The 21,924-nt window shown below is 51.8% G+C and overlaps 1 long non-coding RNA gene across 1 annotated transcript; it reads left to right on the forward strand.

Annotated features, from left to right (window-relative positions):
- Positions 1 to 14,628: 14,628 nt before the first annotated feature.
- Positions 14,629 to 20,654, forward strand: LOC133238590 (uncharacterized). The gene is made up of 3 exons (XR_009733575.1): positions 14,629 to 15,564; positions 16,469 to 16,689; positions 19,280 to 20,654. It is a non-coding gene; the product is annotated as an uncharacterized LOC133238590 (long non-coding RNA).
- Positions 20,655 to 21,924: the final 1,270 nt, after the last annotated feature.

Raw genomic sequence — 21,924 nt, forward strand, 5'->3', positions numbered from 1 at the left:
GGCAGGCGCTGGGGCGGGCGCGGGAGGGCGGGGCCTGGCGCGGCGGGGGTCAGGCGGGCGCTCGCGCGGCCTCGCGTGTCTCAGGCTGCAGCGCCGCGCCGCAAGGGGGCGGGCGGGCGGAAAACGCCCCGGCACCTCGTCCACCGGCTCCTAGAGGCGGTCAGTGGCTGGGCGTCCGAAGCGTGCCAGCCCCCCACCTCGGCGCCGGGCACCTATCGGCGCTTCCATCGTATGTGACGGAAGAGAGCATCCTCAGCCTTGCTCGGCTCACAAGGATGTCCCAGACCCCTGAGAGAGGTGGAAGCTGCGCAGAGGGCTGGGGAGGTTTCTGGAGTTTCCGGGAAGGCTTCACTGGAGAGGTGACGTTTGAACTGGACAGGATGAGGAGGAGACAGTGTAGCGGAGCTGCAAACTCCAGGTCTTCCTGGACGGTCTAGAGGCCAAAACGGAGTCTTGGTGATTTGCTCCCAACGCTTGTTTGGAAAAAGTGGTCCCCAAGATACAGATTGAACCCTGCACCATCCTCCCAAGGCAGGCGCTGTCTCCCGGAATATCAGAGGACTGATGAGGCTACCCGCCTACCCCGCCTACCCCTCCACCCCGGGGGAAGTCGAGGGCAGAGGCTAAGTGGCAGCCGAGGGGTGAGAAGGAACTGGGTCCCAGCACGCATAGGTGCCTGGCTGTGGTTGGTCGCTGTGCTTTTTGTTCTTTTCTTTTCCCCTCAATGAGCTAACCTCAATGCCTTTGCCCCTTGCTGGCTCCTCCCCACTTTCTCTGTCTGACAAGTCATCTTTCCCCTTGAAGCCCGCCTTTAATTCACCTCCCCCTTACTGTATGGGAATGTGGGTGTTGGGGGAGGTGCGGTCAGTACAGTAGGACTCTGGGGAGGGCAGGGACCAGGCCCAGGCTTGTTTATATGCCCTAAGGCACCCAGTGCTGAGCTTGGCCGAGCAAGCCTTAGAGCACATAATGACACCTGTTGAGTTGGGCTTCTCTGTGGCTCAGCAGTAAAGAATTTGCCTGCAGTGCCGAAGATGAAGGTTTGATCTTTGGTGGCTCAGATGGTAAGGAGTCTGGCCAAATGCAGGAGACCCAGGTTCGATCCCTGGGTCAGGAAGACCCCTTGGAGAAGGGAATGGCTACTCATTTCAGAATTCTTGCCTGGAGAATTCCATGGACAGAGGAGCGTGGTTCCCTACAGTCCACTGGGGTCCTAAAGAGTTGGACATGACTGAGCACACTCATACACACATTTCCCTCCACTGGAATCCGTAATCTTTGAGAAATGAGTTAATTTCTTTAAATATATATATATATATATATAGGCCACCTGGGACTTCCCTGGTGGTCCAGTGGCTAAGACTCTAAGCTCCCAATGCAGGGGGCCAGGGTTTGATCCCTGATCAGGGAACTAGATCCCTCATGCCACAAGGAAGATGGGAGATTCCGTCCACCGTCACTAAGACTCGGCATAGCCTAAATAAATATATTTTAAAAAATTTTCAGCTGTGCCACATGGCATGCACCATCTTAGTACCGAATCAAGAACTGAACCTGTGTCCCCTGCAGTAGTCTTTACCACTGAACCACCAAGGAAGTCCTCTTAACCTCTTAAACTCAGTTTGCTGCTGCTGCTGCTGCTAAGTCACCTCAGTCGTGTCCGACTCTGTGCGACCCCATAGACGGCAGCCCACCAGGCTCCCCGTCCCTGGGATTCTCCAGGCAAGAACACTGGAGTGGGTTGCCATTTCCTTCTCCAATGCATGAAAGTGAAAAGTGAAAGTGAAGTCGCTCAGTCGTGTCCGACTCTTCCCGACCCCATGGACTGCAGCCCACCAGGCTCCTCCATCCATGGGATTTTCCAGGCAAGAGTACTGGAGTGGGGTGCCAAAATTGGGGATAGTGTTTCCCTTCACCTCAGCAAACCGGTCATGGTATTGATGATGGAGGCTGGAGCACTGGACCAGCCTTGAGAAGGTCCTTGGCTGGTTGGGGGAGCCAGACCTGGAGACCAGACCAGAGCCTGGTGGACTGCAAGCTTCTGGAGGAGGCCTCACATGATGGGAAGGCTATGGAGAGGGCTGTGCTCAGGAAACATGGAGTGAATTGTTCCACACGGCTGGGGTGGACGGTCTTGCTACTAAGAAATAAGATCCAGGGCAAAGTGCAGTGATAAGAATCCAGCTCCATCACCTACCAGCTAGTGGGCAGTCCTCTCTGGGCCTTAGTTTCCTCCGTCTGTAAAACGGTCTACTGACGCACTTATCTGCCAGGGCCGGCCATTATCGAGCTTGAATACATTAATCTAGGTGAAGTGCTAAGAATGAATAGCGCCTGCATTCATGCAATATGACCCTTTTTTTTTCCAAAGGGCGAGGTTAGAAAAGGACTTGAGTGCATATTGTGAGCAGTGCCCTCCCACAGCTACCCAACTTGGGCTTCCCTGGTGTCTCAGATGGTAAAGAATCTGCCTGCAATGCAGGAGACCTGGGTTGGGAAGATTCCCCTGGAGAAGGGAACGTCTACCTACTCCAGTATGCTTGCCTGGAGAATCCCGTGGACAGAGGAGCCTGGCGAGCTACAGTCCATCAGGTTACAAAGAGTCAGACACGACTTAGTGACTGAACAACGACGACGACGATAGGAAGGGAGCCCAGGATGATCCCGGAGGCCATGGGGCGCCTGATGACGGAAAGTAGGTAGGACCCAATCAGAAGCAACTCAGGAAGTTCTCCAGGCAGCTGGTGGGGGCAGACTGAAGCCCTGAGAAACCAGCTGGAAGGCTGTGGGGCTCCAGGCTAGAGCTGGGGGGCTGGGAAGCTGTAGGGGAGGAGGACAGCACAGGAAAGAAAGGGACGGGGCCAACCAGGGGTTCTCACATGTCTTTAGGGTTGCACGTGCCTTGGAACTCTGAAATCCATGGAGACTCTCCCCAGAAACACACAATATGCTTACCCGCCTACATGTGTTCACACATGCACACACACACACACACACACACACACGAGTTTTGCAGGCAGGTTCAGGCCATTCATAGACGCTGGAAGCCCACCTGGTCTGTGCACCCAGGTTTGAGGGTGGTAGAGAGAGCTCAGAACAGACAGGGGTCAGTAGGCTGTAACAGAAAGTGTGATTTGTTCAAATTAGGGCGGTGGGGGTGGGGGGAAGGGAATGACCCAGATCAAAAGATACCTGGGCCCTGGAGGCACCTCTCCCTGCTGTGACATCCAAGGCTTCCGGAACCAGAAAACTGGCCAAAGTTCCTAGGACCTCAGCCCATCAGGATGAACTAAGAAGTTTGTTTCCTTGCTGGAAATGAAACCACCATTTAGTCCTGGCCCCTCTTTGCACAGGTGGGGAAACCAAGGTCTAAAGAGAGGCAAGTGGACTCCCCTGGTGGTTCAGCGTTTAGGACTCTGTGCTCCCAATGCTGAAAGCATGGGTTTGATCCCTAGTTGGGGAATTAAGATCCCACATGGCAAAAAATAAAAAAGAGAGGCAAGGGTTTACCCAAGTGCCACGGCAATACACCTGAGCCCACCTGTGCCGCCCCAGCAGGTTCAGTCACTGCCGCCTCCCACCTCAGCCCCCACCAGCCCCCTCCTCACTGACAGCCGCACCCCCACTTATTCAGAGCAGCAAGACACACCCCAGGGTACTAGCTTCCCCTCACCTGAATGGTGAGCTGCAAAGGGGCGACTGCCCTGAGAGGGAACAAGCCAGGCTTGTTCCAGATGAGCAAGGAGACCGGCTTCTACCCTGGTGAAGCTCGGATGGGCGTTTCCTGCTGTGGATGTGGACGGTGGAGCCGGGCACAATGCCCTGGGCATCAGACCTGGGGAGGGGGGCTGGGGGGGCCGGGGGAGGGGTTCTCCCCGCAGACCTCTCACCCAGCCCTTTGGTCTCCACAGAAAGTGCTGATTTGCCCGTTTTCTTGCTGACACGGGCAGTGACTGGCAGCCCCACAAGAGGTGGGGGGTTTCATGGGAAGAGCCTGTTGGGAATAACTGGCCAGCCAGGGCAAAGCTCTCTGGGGAGGGGGGGTGCTTGCAGGGGGGACAGTCCCTCTCCTGGGACACTTGTTATTGTTTAATTTGTTAGGACCAACGGGACATTCACCTGATAGAATTTTGTAACCTCCGAATTGCTGTTCACAAGGAATTTGTAGTAAACAACCTGAGAAACACGCCTGGATTTCTGTCAAATGAAAAAAGCAAAGCATGAAATCGTGGTCCAGTTGAATCTCATCCTGGTAACCCATCGAGAGGGGAACTTGTAACCGTGGTGACCTTTGGGTGGGGAGAACCAATGGGACTTTTCCCTTTTCTGCCTTTTCCAGCAAAAGAAATGTAAACCCAATCCTATTTCTGTTCAAACAACTGCTTGGATGTTGTGAGTCTGTTAAAAACACAAAAAAATGATTGTTTGGACGTTGTCGTGGCCTTGGACTGGGAGTGACATCACCATGGAGACGTCAGTTGAGGCCGCCTCACTCTGAAAGCCACACCCTTACTTTCAAACACAAGGACATTGCCGGAGCCCTGTTCTTTCTCAAGAGGAAGCCGTGTCCCCGCCCTCCAGTGGATACAGGCTTGATAACAGCCCATACGGGCTCGATGAGTGACCCAACACTGGCATTAGAGTAATTATTACAGGGTGAAAGTGAAAGTCACTGAGTCATGTCCGACTCTTTGCGACCCCATGGACTATACAGTCCATGGACTTCTCCAGGCCAGAATACTGGAGTGGGTAGCTGTTCCTTTCTCCAGGGGCTCTTCCCAACCCAGGGATCGAACCCAGGTCTCACGCATTGCAGGTAGATTCTTCACCAGCCGAGCCACCAGGGCAGCCCTTATTACAGGGTGATTGTATGGATTGTGGAAATCCACAAAGACCACCCAGAGGAGAACCAGCAAAGGCTGTTCATTCAGTGCTTGCTTTAGCAAGGGAGTCAGAAGCATCACTTGTGTTTGGCAGAGACTCATGGGCCTCCAGGGAGTGGGAGTGCTTCAGAGAGGACCTGAGGGAAGGCACAGGGATATCTCTTTTTTCCAACTGTGCCAAGTCTTAGTTGTAGCCAGAACTTCAATCTTCATAGCGGCATACAGGATCTTCTATCTCTTTATTAGTTTCAGCATGCAAGGTCTAGTTCCCTGACCAGGGATCAAACCCGGGCCCCCTGCATTGGGAGTGCGGAGTCTTAGCCGCTGGACCAAGAGGGGAGTCCTTCAGGTGTGCCTTGATGGGAGGCTGTTGGCCAGAGAGGCTGGAGGCCATGTAAACTAAATCACCTCTGTGATTGGTGAGGTGGGCCTATTTGGCTTTGGAGTTGGTCCTAAGCTGGTAGTAGAAGCAAAAACTTCAGAAGCCAGCCGTAATTATGAGGTCATTTTAGGATAAAGGAAATCAAGTCACAGAGAGGTTAAGGGACATGCCCAAGGTCACACAGCCTGTGAGGGCAAGCTTAGCCAGGCTCCCTGACTTCAGGGGGCTTCCCTGATGGCTCAGCAGTAAAGAATCTGATCCCTGGGTCAGGAAGAACCACTGGAGGAAGGAATGGCAACCCACTGCACTGTTCTTGCCTGGAGACTCCCATGGACAGAGGAGCCTGGCGGGCCACAGTCCATGGGGTCGCAGAAGAGACATGGCTGAGCAGCTAAGTACGCATGCACACGCGTGTACAGTAGGCTTCAGAGCTGGGCTCCCTCCTGCCAGTAAGGAGAGAGCAGGGAGATTCATGCCATCTTAAACTCCAATTTGAGGGACTTCCCTGGGGGTCCGATGGTTAAGACTCTGCACTTTCACTGCAAAGGGCTCAGGTTCAATCCCTGGTTGGGGCACTAAGAGCCTCTGTGCCACACAGCCAAAAAAAAAAAAATTTCTGAACTGAATAAAAATGAAAATATAGCACATCAACTTAAAAAATTTTATTAAAAAAAATAACAACTCCTATCCAAGCTCTGCTTGCTCCCAGCTTTGTGACCCTGGGCAGGCGACACAGGAATCTCGCCTCCCCCACAGGGTGCTTGCAAAAGTGCCAGCTCCACGTGCACATATTGAGTGCCTACTGTATGCTGCATTGATTAGTCACTGTAGGCCAGCACCTGAGATTCCATAAGCTCACATCCTCCTCAGGATGCCCCAGGAGCAGGGGCTGTACCTGCCCCATCTACAGGTGAGGGTCTGAAACTCACAGGCAGGTAGGGAGCAGTGCCTCGTGGGATCCAGGCCGCCCGGAGCCAGAGTCTGTTCTTTCCTGAGTTTTGCTTTTGGCTGCGCTGGGGCCTCGCTGCTGCGCGGAGGCTTTCTCCAGTTGCTGCGAGCAGGGCCTCCTCTTCGTTGCGGTGCACGGGCTCAGTCGTGGCGGGAAACGGGCTTAGTTGCCCCGCAGCACGTGGGGTGATCTTCCTGCACCAGGGATCAAACCCATGTCCCTAGCTTTGGCAAGTGGATTCTTAACCACTGGGCCGCCAGGGAAGTCCCCAGAGTCCATGTTTTAATCCCTACACGTCCTGCCTCTCGGGGGAAGCAGTGGCTGTGAGAACGCAGCAGGGGGGCACCTGGGAGGAGGGACGAGGGGACCTCAAATCCTCAGCTGAGGCCTGATTGGGGGGGCACTTTTCCTGGGGTGACTCCTGAGTGGGCTCCTTCAACATGGGGGACTATGGAGGGAAGACACCAGCCCTTCTGTGGGTGGACAATGCCCCCACTCATTGGGCATCAGGTGAGGTGTGTCTAAGGACTTTGCTGCCACCGTGGCTCCCGCTGGGGTGGTTCCTCTGGGTGGAAATCTGCCTCTCTGAGAAGAAGCCTTAGGCCCCTGTGCCGGCCGCACCCCCTGGGCTACCTTCTCCCTGGATCCCTGGCTGGGCCACAAGCACCCAGCCTGCCCTGGCCTAGGAAGGTCTCTGGAAGGGGCTGTCCGCCGGGCCCCTCTGCTGTCCAGCCTGAGCCTGCCCCACCCCACCCAGCTGCTATTCCTCATCCCTCTCTCCACGTCCCCAAGTTTGCACATCTGTGCATTGCATCATCGGCCGAGGTGGTGACACACCCTGGAATCATGTTTATTCCGTTTCTGGGAGCCTCTTGCCCGGGGAGCCTGCCAGTGTTTTCCTGCCCAGGATGCTGGCCGCGGGCCCCTGCTCCCCCCAGTGATACCTGCCCTGAACAGGCTGCACCCTCTCTGCAGTCCCCACCGAAGGGTACATCTCTTCTGGTCTGCTGTGTCCTTCTGAGAAGTCACATCAATTACCAGTCACCCTCCCCACCAGAAATACAAAACTCGAAACTGACAGAAGGTTACCCATTTCTGATTTTACCATGAAAAGACTCTAGTGAAAAAAAAAAAAAAAACAACCCAGCAACTGGGCCATCACCATCATTTCCTACAAGAAGGGACTTTTCAGCACCAGAAAAAGGTAAGAGTATTGTTTTGGAATAAAGGACAGCCCTTTGAATGAAGTAAATCTGGGTCTCTGGAAAATTTTTGTTTTGTTCACTTCGAGGCAGATAGAGGTCCAGATTGGCAGTTGTCCCTGGAACGTTTGGGAACCAGTGTCCTAAGGAGGCTCAGTCTGGCCTCCAGGCCCCGGTGGCGACTTTCCTGGTCCCGCCCGCTCCTGGCGCTCTCAGTCACCCTGGTTGCCTTACCAAACTGCACTGCCTGATCTGGCTTTTCTCAGATCCACCCACACACCCTTCCATCCTCCCCATTCCCACCTTCTGGTGCCCCCTGAGCCTTACTGTCCTTCTACCCCAATGTCTATGAGCCAGATGTTTGGGGAGAAGCTAGGAGGCCATTTGTTCAACCCCTGTTGCTTTTCAGCAGGAAAGATGAAGTGCAATTAGACAAAACATCACTGAGAAAACCATGGACCCTCTTCAAAGAGCAGCCTCCTTTCTCTAAAGCTTACCCCTGTGGCTTCACCATTCATAAACTGGTCCCTCAGCCCACAGATGTGCATAATAGACAACAGTTAGAACTCATATTCAAACTTCTAGTGTCCCAGTCACAAAACCCTTCACTCCTTTTGAATACCTTCACCACTTTTCTGCCCAATGTGTGTCTACAAAATTGCTTTGAAAAGATTTAGGCACAGATACCTCAGTAGAGGGGTGATGAGAGCTCTGATGAAGTTGTAGGCAGAACGCTTTGAGCCACATCGAATTCTCGATGCGTGGAGCCAAGAGCAGCTTCCTAGAGAAGGAGACAGCCCAGAAGTGTCTGAAAGAATAAGCGTGTGGCAGGCAGGGGGAACAGCGTAAATACGCCGTGGGAGGAACTTTGAAGGGCTCCGCCCACAGAGCAGCAGGAAACTGGGACTGAGGTGAGGGTGGAGGGGCAGCCTCAGTCTCCTCATCTGCAAAATGGGAATGACAGGCTCTGACTCCACCTACCCAGACAGATGGACAGACAGAGTTCAAAGCCTGAGTGCTCTGACGGAGGCATGGCCAGGCTGCCTGCGGTCACGTCTACCTCCCATTTGTGGGGCTATGAAGTCAGGGCCTGTGCTGGGGGATTTAGGGCAGTAGGGCTGCGGCCTTAAAGCATTTGCACGCCCGTCTTTTCCTGTTGGCCGGACAAGGAGAGGCAGAAGCCGTGATGCTGGCTCCGAGTGGGCAGCTCTGAGCAAGATTTAGCAGGGAAGAGAGGAGGAGGAGAAGCCTTTTTTGTCTTTGGCAGGAGGGAGGGTGTCTGTAAATGTCATCAGCGAGCTGGTTCCTCTCCTCCTCCCCCCACCCTGGGGAGCTGAAAGCAGCCTATGCACAAACCTTCCACAGGGCTCTGAGCAAGACACCTAAGAGCTCCCTGACTCAGTTTCCCCATCACACACAGAAGAGCACCTTCTCCTGGCTAAGCTCTCCCAACCCTCCCCGCAAAGTCCCAGAGCTGGTGCTGGTGCGGGGCAGGGTGGTGGGGGAGCCATGTCCGGAAGCCCACCCCACCCCCACCCCCACCCCCAACCATGTGCTTCTTTTCTCTCTGCAACTCCATCCTCCCAGCCAATGCCCTGAAGTGTCCAGAGGCCCCAGAGCAAGTCAGAGGGGCCGCCACAAATGAAGAGGGTGTCAATGGGACTTCCTGGTGGTCCAGTGGTTAAGAATCTGCCTTCCAATGCAGAAGACATGGGCTCGAACCCTGGTCAGGGAGCTAGGATCCCAAATGCTCTTGGGCAACTGAGCCCGCCTGCCACAAGTAAAGAAGCCTGCCTGCCACAGCAACGAGCACACACACCCCCTCCCCGGCTTCTCTGGTGGCTCGGATGGTAAAGAATCTGCCTGCCGTGCAGGAAACCAGGTTCAATCCCTGCGTCGGGAAGAGCCCCTGGAGGAGGGAATGGCTGCCCACTCCAGTATTCTTGCCTGGAGAATCCCGTGGACAGAGGAGCCTGGTGGGCTACAGTCCATGGGGTTGCAAAGAGTCAGACATGCCAGAGTGACTTAACAATTCACTTGCATAGCGAAATAAATAAATACATATTAAAGAAAGCGGGTATCACCTGCTGAAGGTCACTCAGCATCATCTACCAAAGGGCCTCCATCTCTCAAATCATGGGGTGCCCGCACACACCCAGCCTTCAGCTGCAGTCTCCCCGAGTTGCTGCCTGAGGCCCTGTGTGATTTTTAAGGCCAGCTCTCCCCACTGTCATGCGTGCCAGCTCCCCATGAGCACCGGTGCCTTGGGGACAGTTCACCGGCCAGGGACTGATTCGCCCTCTGGCCCCTTTGCCCTGGGTCAGCACACTGACCCTGGTCTCCTCCCTGGAATCTCGTGGAAACACCTGGATCAGAGCCACAGCAAGGCCCGTAGACCAGAGGAAGGGGGAGAGGTGAGGCGTGGTATCTAGAGCGTGTAGGAGTGGGGTGGAGGGTCCCTAGACAAGAGTGGGGATGGGGTAGTGGAATCTCCAGATCAGGCTGCTAATGGGTGGGTGTAAAATAATATAAAGAATATACTGGTCTCTGCCCCTGCAGTCCCCAGCACAGAACTCCTAAGATTCTTACAGTTCCCTAAGTGAGAAGAGCGCCAGCAGCATCTTTTGCTCCGATACTTGGTCTTTGACCCCCGGTTCCTGATACAGGGCTCCTGAAACCCTTGGAGTTTCCTGGGTGACAGGAGTGTCTTCTGGTCTAATGAGCCAACTCTGGGTGGGCTCCTGGATGGGAGCTGATCACCAGAAAGACCAAGCCATGATAAAGGCTTAGAACTTTTAACCCCACCCTCCAAGAAGGGGAGAGTGGTTGGAAATGGAATTAATGATCCGTGGTGCCTACATGATGAAGGCTCCATACAAACCCACAAAGTATGTAGTTCAGGGAGCTTCTGGGTGGGAGAACTCATCCATGCGCCCGGAGGTGATGCACCCCAACTCTATGAGGATGGAAGCCTCTGCCCTCGGGACCCCTCTGGTCCTCCTCTAGGTATTTCTTCATATGACCACCTGTCTTTTTAAAAAAATGTATTTATTTATTTATTTGGATGTGCTATTTATTTGGGTCTTAGTTGCAGCATGTAGAATCTTTGACCTTCATGGCAGCATGCGGGATCTGTAGTTGCAGTGGTGGAATCTAGTTCCCTGGCCAGGAATGAGGAGGTCCCTACACTGGGACCACAGAGTCTTAGCCACTGGACCACCAGGGAAGTTCCTGGCCATTCATCTTTATCCTTTATCATATCCTCTGTTAGTTCGGTTCAGTCACTCAGTCATGTCTGACTCTTTATGACCCTGTGGACGGCAGCATGCCAGGCTTCCCTGTCCATCCCCAACTCCCAGAACTTGCTCAAACTCATGTCCATCGAGTTGGTGAAGCCAGCCAACCATCTCATCCTCTGTTATATAATAAACCAGTAAATAGAAGTGTTTGCCTGAGTTCTGTGAGCTCGTCTAGCAAATGACTGAACCCGAGGTGGGGAGGATGCGTGGGAACATCCATTTTACAGTCAGTTAATCAGACGCACAGGTGAGAACCTGGACTTACGACCAGCATCTCGGTGGTGGGGTGTGTTGGGGGGGTTGGAACAGTCTTGTGGGACTCAACCCTTAATCTGTGGGTTCGGTGCTAACTCCAGGTAGAGAGTGTCAGAACTGAGTTAAATTGTACGACCCCTGGGAATTCCCTGGTGGTCCAGCAGGTGGTTAGGATCCTGCACTTTCACTGCCTGAGGACCAGGGGTTCAATCCCTGGTGGAACCTTGTAGTACAACAGAAAAAGCAAAAACCAAAATTGATGGGCCATGTGAGTCTCCTCCACAATGAAATAGTTATCCACGCACGTGTTTGTGTTCTGTGGGGTGGTTTGTCTTTTCTCGTAATGATTTGCAGGGTTATTCACACTTGACAAGGCTGGCGAAGAAAGTTTTCTAAAGAGAAGGCATCAGATTATTCATGAATTGACAAGATGTCTCCTAGTTTGTGGCTTGTTATTCAACTCTGTTTATCATGTCTGTGAACGGACAGAAGTTTTAAATATGTTTCCAGGTGGCCTGCCAATGGGAAAGAACCCACCTGCCAATGCAGGAGACAAAGGAGACCTGGAGTTCGAGCCCTTGGAGGAGGGCATGGCAATCCACTCCAGTACGCTTGCCTAAAGAATCCCACAGACAGAGGAGCCTGGTGGGCTAGAGTCCATGGGGTCGCAAAGATTCCTACACGACTGAAGTGACTTAGCACCCACCCGCGTGCAGTCAAATTTATCATCAAATTTACCAGGGGCCCAGGACACAGTGGGAGAGAGAGAATGATTCCAGTGCCTTGCAAGGGTCCACCCAGCCCCAGACAGGCAGGTTCTCCAAATGCCCCTCAAGATTGATTCATCACCCCATCAGCCCTGCCCCCAACACCCCCCACCCCCTCCCCCATTCCCCCTGCAGCTGGGGCAGACAGGGCTCCTGCCTTTCCGGCTTCTCTCCTGAGCCTGGGCTTTCAGTCCAGATGTCACCCACCCCCTCCCTGACTCCTGACCCCCGTGGGAAGGCAGATCCGGCCTGGGCTGTTTGCAGACGGGAGCCCCTCACCCCTCTCCTCTGGGCCCAGGGTGAAGCTTGCAGCCTGGCCCACGGCAGGGCCAGATTCTAGCAGATTCATAGATGGTCGCTTAAGCCAGGAATGCTTGACTTCCTGTTTTGTTTTCCGTCAGCAGTTCTAAACCAGAACTTTCTTTCCCACAAGAAGTATTTCCTCAGGTTAGGAACATTGTCGCCCCACTCTGAAACCAGGGGAAACTTGGGAGACTTTTTATCTGGATCCAAATTAAAATTAAGGCCATCCAAGGAAGCAGTGAGCGCAGAAGAATTGATGCTTTCGAACTGTGGATCTGCGGGAAGACTCTTGAGAATCCCTTGGACAGCAAGGAGATCCAAGCAGTCAATCCTAAAGGAAATCAACCCTCAATATGCATTAGAAGGACTGAAGCTGAAGCTGAAGCTCCAATACGTTGGCTATCTGATGCGAAGAGCCTATTCACTGGAAAAGACTCTGATGCTGGGAAAGATTGAGGGCAGGAGGGTAAGTGGGTGACAGAGGATGAGATGGTTGGATGGCATCACTGACTCAATGGACATGAGTTTGAGCAAGCTCTGGGAGATAGTGGAGGACAGAGAAGCCTGGTGTGCTGCAGTCCACAGGGTCGCAAAAGAGCTGGACACAACTTAAGTGACTGAACAACAACAAGGGAAGCAGTGAAAGTTTAGAGCCTAGATCTAACTGGGATCAAACACTGCCCCCCATTCCAGGCATTTGCTGGCTGCCTGGCTTTGGGTTAATGGATCAAGAACTTGTTTGGTTCTCTCGTGTATAAAAATAGGAAGAAGGATTTCTTTGCTACAAACTTGTAGAGATTAAATAAAATGTCACAGGAAATAGCTTCCAGCACTGAGCTTGGCGTAGGAAAAACAGTCCATGTCCAAAAAAACAAAACTTCTCCCAACTGAGGTTTTGTACAGAAGTCGAAACTGAGACCAAGACCACGTAAGAGGCGAAAATTCATGACAAGAAAGGTTGTGAAGAAATTCTTTTTAAAGAGGAGGCATGGGAAAGACAAGGGAGAAAAATTGCTGAGGCTCAAAGACGCAAGTCCGGGTACCAACCTGAATTCATCTCTATAGTTAAGGGAGAACTTTGTGTCATTTTCCAGGAATTTCTACATCTTTGAAAGGAGCAAAGAATGTGAAATATTCAATCAACCTATAAGATCATGGCATCCGGTCCCATCACTTCATGGGAAATAGATGGGGAAACAGTGGAAACAGTGTCAGACTTTATTTTTCTGGGCTCCAAAATCACTGCAGATGGTGACTGCAGCCATGAAATTAAAAGACACTTACTCCTTGGAAGGAAAGTTATGACCAACCTAGATAGCATATTCAAAAGCAGAGATATTACTTTGCCAACAAAGGTTCATCTAGTCAAGGCTATGGTTTTTCCTGTGGTCATGTATGGATGTGAGAGTTGGACTGTGAAGAAGGCTGAGCGCCGAAGAATTGATGCTTTTGAACTGTGGTGTTGGCGAAGACTCTTGAGAGTCCCTTGGACTGCAAGGAGATCCAACCAGTCCATTCTGAAGGAGATCAGCCCTGGGATTTCTTTGGAAGGAATGATGCTAAAGCTGAAACTCCAGTAGTTTGGCCACCTCGTGAGAAGAGTTGACTTATTGGAAAAGACTCTGATGCTGGGAGGGATTGGAGGCAGGAGGAGAAGGGGACGACAGAGGATGAGATGGCTGGATGGCATCACTGACTCGATGGACGTGAGTCTGAGTGAACTCCGGGAGTTGGTGATGGACAGGGAGGCCTGGCGTGCTGCGGTTCATGGGGTCGTAAAGAGTCGGACACGACTGAGCGACTGATCTGATCTGATCTGATAAGATCTCTATCACTCCTGCGTGCTTGCATGCTAAGTCGATTCAAATGTGTCTGACTCTTTGCGACCCTATGGATGGTAGCCCATCCAGCTCCTCTGTCCATGAATTTTCCAGGCAAGAATACTGGAGCGGTTTGCCCTTTCCTTCTCTGGGGGATCTTCTTGACCCAGAGATCAAACCGGCATCTCTTATGTCTCCTGCACCAGCAGGCAGATTCTTTACCACTAATGCCACCCGGAAAGCCCATATACACCGCTTATGGCCAAATGAAAGAGCCAATCTGAAAAGGCTATATACTGTGTGATTCCAGTTATAGGACATTCTGGAAAAGGCAAACCATGGCAAAAGCAAAAAGATGAGTGATTGCCTGCGACTGGAAGGGAGGAGGATTGAACAGGTGGAGCACAGGTGATTTCTAGGTACCGAAACTATTGTGTCTGCTACTGTCATCGTGAATACATCCACAACATCACATCTTTGTCAAAATCCATAAACCGATGAACATAAAGAGTGAACCTTGGGAATTCCCTGGTGGTCCAGTGTTACAACTTGTGGCTTCACTGCCGAGGGCCCAGGTTCAATCCCTCGTCGGGGAACTAAGATCCCACAAGCCCCGTTGTGTGGCAAAAAAAAAAAAAAGAATGAAACTTAATGTAGACTATGGGTTTTAGTTAATAATAAGGTATCAATGTCGGTTCACTAATTGTAATTAAGGCACTACACTAAAGCAAGATGTTAATAGTAAGGGAAGCTCAGCCCCCAGGAACTGGGTTATAGGGGAACTCTGTATTATCTACTTAATTTTCTGTAAATCTAAAACTGTTCTGAAGAATACAGTATTAATTTTAAATTTTTGTGTGATACAGTGGAAAGAACCAAGTGATAGGGAAGTGAGACAGATTATCATTGATCAGCTGAATTGGTCTGAGCAAGCCCCTTGCCCTCTGAGCCTGTTTTCTCCTCTTTAAACTAGGACACTGCGCTAGATTTTCTCTAAACACCCTCTCCAGCTCTAAGATGCTCTGACTTTAACATTTCTGAAGGATAAACCAGAGTGTTAAGTTTCTCAGGGAATAGCCCTGTGAAAAAAGTTCAGGGTACATGCGCTGCAAGTAGATTAGATCCAGGAAACCTCAGATAGTATAGAAAAAGCCAAATTTCCCGCCCCGGGTCACCTTGACCCGGCCAATTCAAATTTCCTCCAAATACCACGCGGGCGGCGACAGCAACCGAAACGCTAAACTGCCTCTGGTCCCTACCAGCTGGCGGGGGGTTTCTTTCCCTTCTTGGCTCGGCCTGGAAACTCATCTTTTATTCATGAAAATTGAGGCCCTAGGAGGCCTCAGCATAAACAGGATGTAAATATTTGCGGCTGGTTGGGGAGAGGTGGCATTTGATCGGGGACTGTCCAGAGTGGCGGCCGCCTGGACAATGCTTACTTGGGACCCGCCCACCTCCATCTCCTCTATAGGTTGGGTTTGGGGGGCATGTGCAGGCTCTCCCTCCTGATTGGAGACCAGGTTTGGGACTCCTGTGCCCTCCAAGTCAGACCGGATGCCGCTTAACCCTCGGGGCATCCTGCTCTCCTAGTCGTCGGCTCCCTTCATCCGCATTCCTCGGTGTAGGGGACAGGATTGGCTTTCTGGCCCTCATGGAAGTGCCTGGTCTCCTCTCCAGGCCCTCACCTGCCCTTCCTGCAGCCGGGTATCCTTTGTCTCCGCTACATAGAGCGCTCCTAACACCCGCTCTCCCTCGCCCGTCATTCCCCCGAACTGTACCTTCTCAAGGCGCTATCCCTTTGCTTCTTCCAATTGCTCCACCGGGTGTGAACTCACCTCTGTGAACTTCAACTGTTCTCCGAGCACCACCCCCACCCCCCACCCCCACCCCCACCAACCAGATGTTTGCACGGACATCTTTCCTGGTACCCAGGGCCGCCCCATCTCGGGGTGGAGCGGGGCGGGGCGGGTGGACGGGGTGGGGGGAGGTGCTTGCCCAGGAGAATAACTCCCTGTCATCTCTCAGGGTCTAGCCGGGGTGTCACTTCCTCCAAAGAACCATCCTGATGCTTCCTCCAAATCTGGGTTCAGAGTCCTCCTCCCCGCATCCCAGACTTGGGATTTTCCCTTACTGGAGCACCTTCTGCTGAGCGACAGCCCATCCTCATCCGTATCCCACACTTCAACAGGGCTTAGACTCTCTGGCCCTGTTCACTAAAGAAATAACTTATTGAATAAATGAATGGATGGAGGGAGAGATGTATGGATGGATGGAGGGAGGGATGGATGGATGAAGGGATGGAGCCATGGATAGATGGGTGGATAGATGCATGGACAGATGGATAGATGAATGAATGGATGGAGGGATGAATGGATAGAGGGAGGGATAGATACATGGATGGATGGAGGGAAGGAGGGAGGGATGGAGGGATGGGTGAATAGATGCATGGGTGGATGGATGGATAGATGCATGGATGGATGGATGGAGAAAGGGAGGGAGGGAGGGAAGGAGGGAAGAAATGGATGGATAAATGGATGGATGGATGGATGAAGACATGACTTAATTACCAACTTTGTCAGTGGCCATCTCTTCTTGTTCCCACCCTCAGATGGAACCCTTCACTCCCACACATCTGCTCCACGGACATCAGACCCTACTCTTTTAGGACCTTACACACACTGTGACCTTACACTTGCTGTGTCTCCTCACGTCCTCCCCAACTCCACCTGTGTACTGCACATCTCTGCACCCAGGACACTTCCTGGAGCGTGTAAGAGGCTGTGGTCTTGCCTGGAATCTGGCTGGGCAGGAGGCACCCAGCTGCCTCAGGTAGGAAGAAAACATTTCCATCTGTGAGACATTCTTCTTGGAAATAATGCCCTCGGGACTCCCCAGGGAATGTGGCATGCTGGTGTGAGCATGAATGGGCATGCTGGGATTCAGCTTTGTTTAAAATGTTCAGCATGCCTTCTTCAGATGAGATCTATGCTTTGCCATGTCTGGGATTAGGGCAGACATCAAATATACCTCCCCAAATTGGGGCACCGGCTAGCCAGACTGGACCCACGTGAATCATTTGCAGAGGAGGTGGTACGGAAAGAGTGGACTTGAGAAATAATGTCCTGGGGAAATTGCTTTGAAAGGATTGTCAAACTGCTTGAATGAGGTTTTTTGAATGCAATTAATCAACCCCTAATTGATCCTGTGAGGACACACAGTTTTCTTCAGTATAGGACCTTTTTTCCCCCGTTTCTTTGGCCAAGCAGCTTGTGGGATCTTAGTTCCCTGACCAGGGATTGAACCCACACTCTAGGCAGTGAAAGCACAGAGTCCTAACCACTGGACCCCTAGAGGATTCCCGTGGGCTTCCTGATCTGGCAGTCCAAATACCCCAGGCCACAGAGTACCTAACAGGAAGGGAAAAACCAACAAAACCCATGGATCAGCCTGCCCCTGGCTCTGATGTTCTTGTTGGGAGTGTCCCCCTCTCCCCCAACCGGCACTGATGCCCCTGCATTTATTAACACCTTAGCCGGGGTTCAGCCTGGCTGCATGCCCGGGCTCCCAGGCCTATTAAATCAGAACCTCTGGAGTGGATTCGAACCTCTGCGTTTATGTAAAATCTCTAGGTGATTCTCTGCAGCCGGTTTAAGCAAAAACCTGCTGTCTTAGCAATCATCTTCATAGCGTTAAAATGTAGTCATTTTAACCTTACCGAGAGGGAGAGAGTAATGCAACGAAGTGGGTGCTTAAACAGCTAATCCCACTAGGAGATTGTAAGTAAAGGAAAAAGTACGGGAGAAGCTGTCAGTTAATGATCACTCAAGAAAGCAGGTTTGCCCAACCACCAACCAAGCAGGCTTGCTGAGCAACAAAACCACACAGCAGGAGCATGAGGCATTCCCCCAAACAATAAAACAGTGATGACATTTGCCAGGGTCCAGCCTCGGCTGATCCAGGGAGTTCGAAGCAGGGACAGCGTCGGCAAGGATCAGGATATGATAGCTTCAATTAGATATTAATTAGAGATATAAAGAGTGATAGAATAAGGATAGCTCAGTAGGAAAATTCAGTGGAGAAAAGAGGCTGAGTGGCTTGGTTTACGCGGGAGACCAATAAAACTTCAAGACAAGAAGTTTGCACCACTTACGTAGGCCGCAGGCGTCCTTCCGTTCTCCCAAAGGAGAGGAGACACTGAGGCCTCCCCGGTCGGATCTTAGAAGCCCAGGCAAAATTAGTAAGCTTGGTGGGTTCCGCGTCCAGATGGAGACTCAGCCAGAGTGAGAGAGAGAGAGACATGGGGAGACCAGTATTTCGAGAAACTGATCCCCATTCTTTATTTTCCATGGTCTACTTTTATACACTGAGATGTTATGCAAAAGTCATGCGGGGTCAGCAGTCCTGACTTTTATCAAAGTCAGGTGCTTCATACAAATGTATACAGAGGTCTTAGCGGTGTTACATCATCTTCTGGCCAGGGGGGCCTGCTGACAATTTATGACCCTCTCCTTGTGACAGCGGTCAGTCAACCAGGACACTTATTTCTCCAGGGGTGATTATTCTCAAAACAGACGCCACCCAAATAAAGTTACATTCCTACAGGGTGAGGGTGTAGTGGGTTTTAGTTAAGGAAAGAATTTACTTAGCCTAAGGTCTAACGTGATTAATATCAAAGGTTAATACTTATTCCTTCTATATATTCATTAATGTGTTAAGGGCAGGGGATATGGAGACTTAGCAACAAACATTGGCTCAACAAATGAAAAACCGTTCACCAACACAATTTCTAATCAGCCCACTATACTTATAGTTTTCTAACTTCTCTTAAGAACCTGTTTTTAGAGGGTTTAAAGCATCTCGTGCCTCTCACGGTTGGGAGGCTGTGAGCAATCACATGTGGCCAGAAGAGCCTGTCAGGCAGGCTAGAGAAGCTTCAGAGGAGTTTGTAGGTTAAAACACTCTTGTCACGCCCAAGAGTTTTTATTGACTGGAGCTCTAGGTTAACTCCTTCTCTGAAAGAGGTGGTGGGGGACAGCCCCCCGTAAAGTCAGAGGTGTAGGTGAGAGCACAAAGTAGTAAAGTAGGCAGGCTCTGGTTATAGGGGTAGACGCTCGAGGATTTCCAGGGGGACTCCTGAGGCTCGATCCCACCTTTGCATATGTCGAGCCTCCTTCCTCATGACCTTTGCCATGGGCGGAGTACCTCACTCTGGCCCCCAACAGACATTAGAATCGCATTCTGCCCAGTGAGCTCAGGAAGGTACTAATCCCCAGGACCTGCTTCTCGGTGCCCATGCAAACAAAAATATAGGGAAACGGTGACGCACTGAGACACGAGATGATTTACTGTGTTTTAGTATATGCTACCACCTTTTTGCTCTTTTCCATTGCACCCTGACAGTCTTGGCTTGACCATGTAGGGAGAGGAAACCTCCTCCACCCGAAGCGGAGGAGGAACTGTTGATGGAAACTTGAGGTCTACTCAAGAATGAGAAAGAGGGCTTTCCTGGTGGCTTGGTGATAAAGAATCTGCATGCCAATGCAGGAGATTCAGGTTTGAACCCTGGTCCAGGAAGATTCCACGTGCCCTGGAGCAACTAAGCCCATGCGCCATAGCAACTGAGCCCAAGCTCTAGAGTCCGGAAGCCACAACTGCTGAAGCCTGTGTGCCTAGATCCTGTGCTCTGCAACAAGAGAAGCCACGTGATGAGAAGCCCGAGCACAGCAACTACTGAAGCCTGAACGTTCTAGAGCCTGTGTCCAAAGCTGAGAAAAGCCTGTGCAGTAATAAACACCAGAACGGCCAAAAAAATAACATTTTTTAAAAAAGAATGAAGAAGGTAGTCTTCTCTCCCTCCCCTCTTTTCCTTTGATTGTAAAACTGTAGCCCACTAGATTCTCGAGGTGGAACACCCTCACCTGCCCACTCGTACCTCTCACAAGCGTCCTATACAAATAAACCCCTTTCCCTACTTGTCACTCTGCCTCTCGCTGAATTCTTTCCATGCCAGGACAGAAGAACCTGCACTCTACTGAGTACTGAGATGCGTTCTGCCGGTTTCATTATTACTGGAGGGATTCCTGGGACGCTGCATTTCTAACCTGTTTCCAGCTGGTACTGTTGCTGCTGGATCCTGGACCACACCTGAAGTGGTGAGACTTTGGACAAAACGGGCAAGTGCTAAGTCGCTTCAGTCATGTCTGGTTCTTTGTGACCCTGTGGACTCCTCTGTCCATGGGATTCTCCAGGCAAGAATACTGGCCTGGGTTGCTATGCCCTCTTTCAGAGGATGGTCCCGACCCGGGGATAGAACCAGAGTCTGTGTTGCAGGCAGATCCTTTACCGTCTGAGCCCACTGGAGATAGCTCAGATGAAACTGAACAGACTTCAAGCTCTAGTGTAGTATCCAGACCAGATTGAGACGGGAGTGGATTGAGAGGTAGTCACACGGAGGCCAGGGCAGGCACGCTGACTGAGAGCAGAAAGCGGGGAGAGCTTGGATGGGTAAACAAAACAGAATAAAATGAGAAGCAAAAAAAATCCAAAAAAACTGATGATCTGGGCTCTCAAATGTGGGGGCAAATGGTCTGGCAGACCCAGCAGCCCTGGGGTTGGCAGCCTACCCTGTTTCTACCTCCTACCTCATCACAGTGCACAAGTCAGGCAGCCCCTGTTGTGAAAACCCTAAGGCATGGGGAAACATTTGTTCTGGTTTAAGAAGGCCAGGAAGTGCATAAAGCAGCTTTCAAATTTTCCCAAGCGAAAAACTTTCCATGCAAAAGCCACTGAACTGAAACTGCATTTGTGTAGACTAGCTGGTTCTCTGGGAGGGTTCTCAAAGGATCTTTACTCGGCGGGGGGGGGTGTGTGTGTGTGTGTGTGTGTGTGTTAAGTCACTAAATCGTTTCAGTCTCGTCCGACTCTGTGTGACCCCATAGACTGTAGCCCGCCAGGCTCCTCTGTCCATGGGATTCTCCAGGCAAGAATACTGGAGTGGGTTGCCATGCCCTCTTCCAGGGGATCCTTTCGACCTGGGAACTGAACCTGAGTCTCTCAGTCTCCTGCAGTGGCAGGTGGGTTCCTTACCACCCAGGACAGGTGCTCTGAAATCCCCAGCCCCACCCCTTCTAAAATGCTACCTTGCAAGGGAAAACGAAGGCCTTTTAGAAGGTGCATCTCAAGGTCCTGTGTAGGCATCTCGCCCCCGCCCCTCTAAACGGAGGTGTCTGGGGGCTGGGACCTGAGCTTTTCCACCGAGGGGTGTAGACTTTTAAAAATCACACATCCTCTGGACACTTTTGCTCTGGAATGTCGATTTAAACTTGACCTGTGCTTCCTTTTTTAAAATGATTTGTCTTCATGATAATTTTAATTGTTTGTTTATTTTTGGCCACGCACTATGCGGGGTCTTAGTTCCCCCACCAGGGATCGAACCCGTGCTCCTCGGATTGGAAGCTCAGAGTCTTAACCACTGGACCATCAGGGAAGTCCCAGGCTGGGGTTCCTTTTACAGCTGAGCTCCCTTTTACAGCTGAGCTCAAAGGTCATTGATTCCTGGATTGGGAAGGTTCCCCTGGAGAAAGGAACGGTAACCCACTCCAGTACTCTTGTCTGGAGAATTGCATGGACAAAGGAGCCCGGCAGGCTGCAGTCCATAGGGTCGCAGAGTTGGCACGACTGAGCGCCTAACACTTGCACTTTTCACCAGTCATCTCTCCATGGGGCCTGGGCCACTCCAGCCACCAGTGACCCTTCCTCCCCGTGCTCTCCAGGTGCGAGGACCTTTGGATCACAGGCTTCTCACGGGACTTAGTTTAGTATCTCTCACTGTGGTCAGAACTCAGAGCTCACTCAGGGCTGGTCCTTCGTGGACTGACCATGTCAACATGACTTCCTGGCTAGAGAGCCAGGACTGTCCTGGTCAATGGACTGCCTTCTCTGGGGCTCCTGGGAGACAGCAGACGGGAGGACACTCCGTGACCTCATGATCCAGAATGAAGGAGCAGGCCGCATCCCCAGAGACACCAGATTCAGGGAGAGAGACTCCGAGTGAGGCCGAGACAG

Source organism: Bos javanicus, chromosome 25, assembly GCF_032452875.1.
Source record: "Bos javanicus breed banteng chromosome 25, ARS-OSU_banteng_1.0, whole genome shotgun sequence".
Taxonomy (NCBI): Eukaryota; Metazoa; Chordata; class Mammalia; order Artiodactyla; family Bovidae; genus Bos; species Bos javanicus.